This window comes from Pinus tabuliformis, chromosome 6 (assembly GCF_031772625.1).
Source record: "Pinus tabuliformis cultivar Carrire ecotype Pingquan chromosome 6, CPIR1, whole genome shotgun sequence".
Lineage (NCBI taxonomy): Eukaryota > Viridiplantae > Streptophyta > Pinopsida > Pinales > Pinaceae > Pinus > Pinus tabuliformis.
Window position 1 is genome coordinate 612,465,556 of NC_142292.1, and position 7,310 is coordinate 612,472,865.

The window sequence follows — 7,310 nt, forward strand, 5'->3', positions numbered from 1 at the left end:
AAAGAATGGATGTAAGGAAATGCATGGTGTATGAATAAGAACTCTTGCTGTGAAAAATGGATATGGAAAGGTCATGCTTTATGGTTTGACAATTGGTGGAATTCAAAATCTTTTGCAAAAAGGGAGTTGCAAAGGAGTGGTTGTAGAGTTGGATTTGTCTTTAGAATTTTTCATTAATTTAGTCTTTGGAAGACCAATTGTCGTCACAATGTAATCTCCTTATGATCACTTGATTATCCTGTAACCTGTAAAAAACTTGGTATGAAGAAAACATAAGTGTGCTCATGAAGAAATGGCTAGTTTCTTCATGATTCTTACGCAAAAATTTCATACCAAATAAAACAAATTGAGGACAGACAAAGTGTTAAAATTGACTTAATCATGATATTAATATCAATCCATTTTTTAAAATAACCATGAAAAGTAATACTCCCTGTTTGTGTCAGATGACTTTTGTGCATGGCGAAAAGTTTGGCATTATAGATTTGTTGTGTCCTGCAGATGAGTACGTTATAAAAACATACAACAATATCAAATTTCCAACTCTAAGCAAGTTAATCAGCATTTAAATAATCCACCGAATGTTCTTTTAAATTATTCTTCCAAATGTTCCATTATTTATTTTCAAACCTGCGTGAATTTTGTGAAAAGTGTGTTTGTTTGTTTTTTTTTTTTTTAATTTCTCTTTTTTTTAATTTTTGCTTTCATCCAGTTCTTGTAATTCTCATGATTCTCTCAATTTTCATGCCCCCAAAGTTTTGTTTTATGCCAAAAACAATCACAAAATACTTAACATAATTTTTTTATTATTTTTTAACAATCATAACATGACTATGATAACCTAATGTATTAAGACAAGCATACAACATAATAACAAAATACATTACCAACATAACAAAAAATTATAACTATATTAATTAATGCAATTATAAAAGATATTAATATATTAATATAATTAATACAATTAATACAATTAATATATTAATATATTAATACAATTTTTATAACAAACATTAATTAATAGTTAAATAACATAACTAACAAATATATACAACAAATTATAATTAAAAAGATAACATATTAAAACTATTATAACAACATATATATTTTTTTTTTCCAATTAAGACTAACCTAAGTACCCACGGGGGATTTGAACCAGTGACCTATCGCAAGGAGTGCCTTAACAGCGCACCCATTCACCGTCAATCCAAATCCCCGTGGGCAATTATAACAACATATTAATATATTAATACAATTAATATATTAACATATTAATACAAATAACATAACAAACATAACATATTATAACATATTATAATTAGATTAATATATTAATATAATTATAATAACAAACATTAACGCATAGTATAACCAAATCGAAAACAAAATAAACCTAAAAATACAAAACAAACCAAAAGAAATGCAAAACAAAACAGGATTGCAGGCATATGAAGATTTTGGATGGATTGAGCATTTGCCCCATCTCAGCAAATGAAACGGAAACCGCAGGTACAATTGTTGACAACGTTCTTGGAGTGGATTGAATAACCGAAGTCCTTGCAAGATCCTTCAGTGCAAAATGGCAACATTCTTCGATAGCTACTGATGTTTTAGGCTTCCAATAACTTCAACTGCGAACTTCGAGAAAGTGTAACATGCCTGCTGCACTGTTCGTTGAGGATGCCCCGCCGCTTGGGTCGTCTTTACACTTATTAGCTACCCACTAATTTGTCTCCAAATCCAGAAAAGGAGGTCTGCTCGAGGGAAGGGTTAATTCAGTCAGTCACGGTGAAGAAGATGGCTCGAATAATCCCAATCGCATTGGCTTCTATGATGTTATTAGTGGCGTCATTTCAATCAGAGGTCAATGCCGCCATTCAGATCTTCAATGACGATTTTCAGATATTGTATGCAAGTGATCATGTGAAGACATCTGATGATGGCTAAATCTGGGAGTTGATGCTTGATAAGAAGTCGGGTTCTGTTTTTCAGACAAAACACAGCTACAGATTTAGATTCTTCACCATGAAGCTCAAGCTGGTTGTGGATGAAGAGGGAGAATGAGAACGAAAGCCAAAAATCGAGGTAAAGACATCATGCAAGAGAAAACATCGGTGCAAAGGGAAGTGAGCTAATGTCGAAATACATTCAGAATGTATTTAAATCAAGTTTTTTGGAATCAACTCATTGAAGCCCTCCAAGAAAGCATTGATTTGAGGACGTATTGTTGTTGTGAGTCGATGCTCTGCAACAAGATCAACATATTCATGTTTATTTTCCTCAGTCACTCGGATATTGTGACCACCAGGAATCAGTTCATGGTCAGTAACCTCTTCCCTCTCATACAATATCATTTTCTCTTCATCTGCATCCATGCTAAACGTAAGATCAGGCATATCCCTTATGTCATTCTCAAGCATCCACTTCAAATTCTTATAGTAATCTAGATCAATAGCTTCGATGTCATGATAAGTAACTTTGACTCCAAGAATGTGTTTGTAAAATGAACGTGTAAAGTGAACATCCAAAAGCTGACCATCAAACAAAGCCTTTGCAACCACTCTCCCAATAAACTTGAAGTATGAAAGATGCTCTGTTTGGTAGACAAAATTGGGGTTTGGCTGGAACATTGCTTCATTACCAACATTTGTAAATAGCAAAGCACCCTTATCAAAGATTACCCTTGACAACAATTGGTACCATTCCCTTGTAAGCTCGCTAGCATCAATGCCTTCCTCCCCTTCAGGAGTGATCCGTCCAAGAACAAATTCCGCCTCGGTGGCCTCGTTCTAGAAGGGAGCGTGGTGCAGCCAGCCTCGACCCCGAAGATGGAGTTCGTTGTCACAAATCTGGTCACCGACGTTCTGGTATGCCACAAGGGGATAGTGCCTGATCTCTTCAGAGAAGGCCACTCCGTTGTCGTCGAGGGCTTTCTCCGCCCCATTTCTACTTCTTCATCGTCGGAAAATAGCAGCACTGAATCCTTCCGTCCCCTGTCGGTCGGTCATGTTGCGTCGGAAAAGGCGAGAAGCAACAACTACTATTTTTCTGCCATCGATGTCCTTGCAAAGCACGACGAGAAATACATGCCCAAAGAAGTTGCTGCTGCCATTGAGAAAAACCGGGCTGCAATTGAAGCCGCTCATGCCAAGCCTCAGCCTCAGCTTCAGAATTCACAGCTCCAAGAGTCCGAGCAAGTTCATTCTTGACCTATTTTTTATATAATAAATCGCCTCCTTTTAGTGCATGGGATAATTCAAATGAGCTTCCCTTTGATGAATAGATGCGGTGTATCGCTCTGGTTTCTATCTTATAAAAAACAAAAGAATGAAAGTCAACAATTTCTTTTTTAATCATAATAATAATAATAATAACATATATATGATATATATATATATATATATATATATATATATATATATATATATATATATATATAGATATATATATATATATATATATATGTATATATAGATATATATATATATTATTACATGGGAATTTTTAATTTTTGATTTTTAATTTTTTATTATTTAAAAAAAACTAAAATTTAAAAAGATTAAGTTTTATCTTAAAAAAAAATTAAGATGATTTTTCACTCATTCACAAAATTCTTTATTGTCGCATTGCAGATTAGTTCTCCCGCAAGAGTATTTTTATTTAGAATAAATCAATACATTTTCTGATCTTCCTGATCGCACGAAGAACAGGAAGAGAGCATACAAATTGCTTGATTTGTTTTTATTTATGCAGGGGGGTTTTAAAAAAACTGAATTTAAAACTAACTAAATACTAAAACATCAGAAAACTCAAACTTGAACTCCTTTGTGAAGATCCTGCTGTCACCAGGTTTCACAAGTTAGTTTTTCTAAAGAAAAATACTAGTACTGAATTAAATTCCTAATGCCTAATCCCTTAGCACCATCCCCGGCAACGACGCCAAAATGTTGGGCAATTTATTTGCTTAAATTTCTTTCATTAAATTATCAACCAGGGAAGCTCGTAAGCTTGTGATGGTGCCAGCAAAATATATGCAGGAGTAGGCAACTAAATCTATGTCTAACTAAATTATTTACGATTCAATATAATATGCAAGGGAAGAGGCTCCTAATTAAGGAGGTCCTGGTTGTCCTTCCCTACAGTATCATAGACAAATCATTGATTACATAAAACCAGAAACTTGAAATAAAGACAAGAGAATGAACTTTAATTATTGTTTAGATTCAAATAGAGAGAAAGACTAACTTAGTCCCTTGATTGTCCCCTCATATACTAATCCAAACTAAACTAAGATTCATTCATAAGCATAAGAAATGAAATACTTGAAACATAAAAGCAAAAGAATGAATTTCAATTATCATGCAAATCAAATGGAGAGAGAGCCTAACTTAGACCCTTGGTTATCCCCTCATATGATACTTGAAACATAAAAGCAAAAGAATGAATTTCAATTATCATGCAAATCAAATGGAGAGAGAGCCTAACTTAGACCCTTGGTTATCCCCTCATATGCTGATAAGATTTAAAACTCATTCATCAATCACAAACAAATCCTCAAACATCTAAGCAATTAAATGAAATAAGATCTATTATGAAATAAAATGTTTCTTTCATCCTTTTAGAGTGAGCTCAATTCTCTTAAGAACGAAGTGACAAATTATTCCATTTACTACGCTAAGACAACTTATATCTAAAACTATATAATTGAAATTTATGTAAAATGAAGCTTTATTCTATTCCATCATAAGTTGGATACGTGCTCCAAGAGTCCTCCCTTTGGAATGGAGGAGGTACTCCTATTTATACAATGGGATGAGATAACAAACTCATAATGATGATCCACTAATCTCTCTTTAGTTCCATACATTTGTCAACCATCTAGACACATAACCCCCTTTTGTCCTTGATCTTCTCCATGAGATCATGATCTTCTTCATGAGGTTTATCTTCTCAAATTCGAATTTGATCCTTCAAGGCCACATAAAGGTGTCTTGGAAGCTTCCTTAGAACCTACACATGTCACAAAAACAACCCACTTTCCATATATAAAGTAAAATATATTATTTTCTAATATTTAATCAAGAATTTCTCTCAAAAATGCTTAAAAATAAACAATATTTGGAAAATATAAATGAGACCCATTAATGGTGAATAGTAGGGAAAATGGAGTGACAAGGTGGTGAATAGTGAGTGATATAATGGAAGCATAGGTGAAAAATGTATGGTAATGAGTGATATTTGTATGACATTTTTGGAGCCCAACACCCAATCACCTACATTAAAACTTCTTTCACTGCGATGTTGATCTGCCTGTTGTTTCATTCTATTCTATGCCAACACGAGGTTATCCTTTAAGAGTTGGAGGACTTGTTGTTGATGTTTGATGTGATGTTCCACTACCTGAACCTTAGAATTTTCTCTTATTTATGATGTGATGGATGGTGGTTGATACCCATAAAGTGCCATAAATGGGGTCATTTTTGTTGTTGTATGGAAGGAAGTGTTATACCACCATTCAGCCAGAGGCAACCATTTGACCCATTGTGTCTGTTTATCAGATACAAAGCAATGAAGATACCCTTCCAAACATTTGTTTACTATCTCAGTTTTCACATCAGATTGAGGATGATAAGATGAGCTATGAGCTAACTGAGTACCAAGACAAGAAAATAATTCTGTCAAAAAATTTCCAGTGAAAATGGGATCTCTGTCACTTACAATAATCTTTGTGTTTCTATGTAGCTTTTGAATTGTTTCCATAAATGCAATAGAAATTGTATTGACTTTAAATGGATGTGATAATGCACAAAAGTGTGCATACTTGGTAAGTCTGTCAACTACCACCATGATGACACTCTTTCCATCAGACTTGGGTAAACCTATGATAAAATCCATTGAAACCTCCTCCCAACATTGGCTTGGAATGGATAAAGGTTGTAATAGACCCGGTGTCTTAATTGTTTCAACTTTATTTTGTTGGCAAAACAAACATTCCGCCACAAACTTTTGAATATCTGATTTAAGGCCATCCCAAAAAATTCCTTCTTAACCCTGTGGTAAGTTTTTAAAAATCCTGAGTGCCCTCTTAAGGGAGAAGTGTGCAATTCCATAAGAATCTCTCGTTTTAGCTGGGAATTCTTATAGAGGTATAAGCGATATTTGTACCATAACAAATCATTTTGCCAGCTAAATGTATCAGACGTACTAGAATCTTGTTGTAACTTTCGAATAAGTGCCCACACTTCTTTGTCATTCTTCCATTCCTCCCTTGCTTCGTTTATCCAATCTGGTTGGACAATAGAAATGGTGCACAACAATGCTTCCACATCCTCATCCTTTCTTGAGAGTGCATCTGCCACCACATTTTGCTTCCCTTTTTTGTAGATGATTTCAAAGTCATAACCCAACATCTTTGTGACCCACTTTTGTTGCTCTTCAGAGGATAATCTTTGTTCTAAAAAGTATTTGAGGCTATCATGATTCGTTTTTACATTGAAGTGTCTTCCCATTAGGTAGGGTCGCCATTTCTTAAGTGCATGGAGTATTGCCAACATTTCCTTCTCATAAATAGCTTTGCTTAAAAACTTTCCCTTGATTGGATGACTTTCAAAAGCAATGGGTCTTTCATCTTGCATTAGAACAGCACCAATTCCATTTCCTAAAGCATCACATTCCACAATAAAGTTTTTTGTGAAGTCCGGTGTAGCTACGACCGGTGCTTGGCACATTGCCTCTTTAAGATGTTCAAAGGCCTTTGTTGCTTCCGGAGTCCATGAAAATGCATCTTTCTTCAATAATCTTGTTAGAGGTGTTGCTATTCTCCCATAATTCTTAACAAACTTGAGATAATACCGTGTCAACCCGAGAAATCCTTGCAGATGCTTTATGGATGTGGGGATTTTCCATTCCTTAATGGCTTTAATTTTGCTAGGGTCTACCTTAACTCCTTCATGAGATACAATATGACCTAGATATTCCACCTCCTGGACTCCAAAGAAACATTTGGATCTTTTTGCATATAATTGTTTCTCCTCCAATAGTTGTAGCACCCTGTCAACATATTCAACATGATCCTTCCAAGACTTGTTGTAGATTAGTATATCATCAAAAAATACTAACACAAATTTTCTAAGGAATGGTTTGAAAATTGAATTCATCAAACCTTGAAATGTTGAAGGTGCATTGGTATGGCCAAAAGGCATGACCAAAATTCATAATGACCCTCATGAGTTCTAAATGTTGTTTTCGGAATGTCTTCAGTCTTCCTTCTGATTTGATGATATCCTGAATGAAGATCCAACTTGGTGAAG

The 7,310-nt window shown here is 34.5% G+C and overlaps 1 pseudogene; it reads left to right on the plus strand.

Moving 5' to 3' along the window:
- The first annotated feature begins 1,797 nt into the window (after positions 1–1,797).
- LOC149260074 (cytochrome c-type biogenesis protein CcmE homolog, mitochondrial pseudogene) lies at positions 1,798–3,241 on the plus strand (annotated as a pseudogene).
- Positions 3,242–7,310: the final 4,069 nt, after the last annotated feature.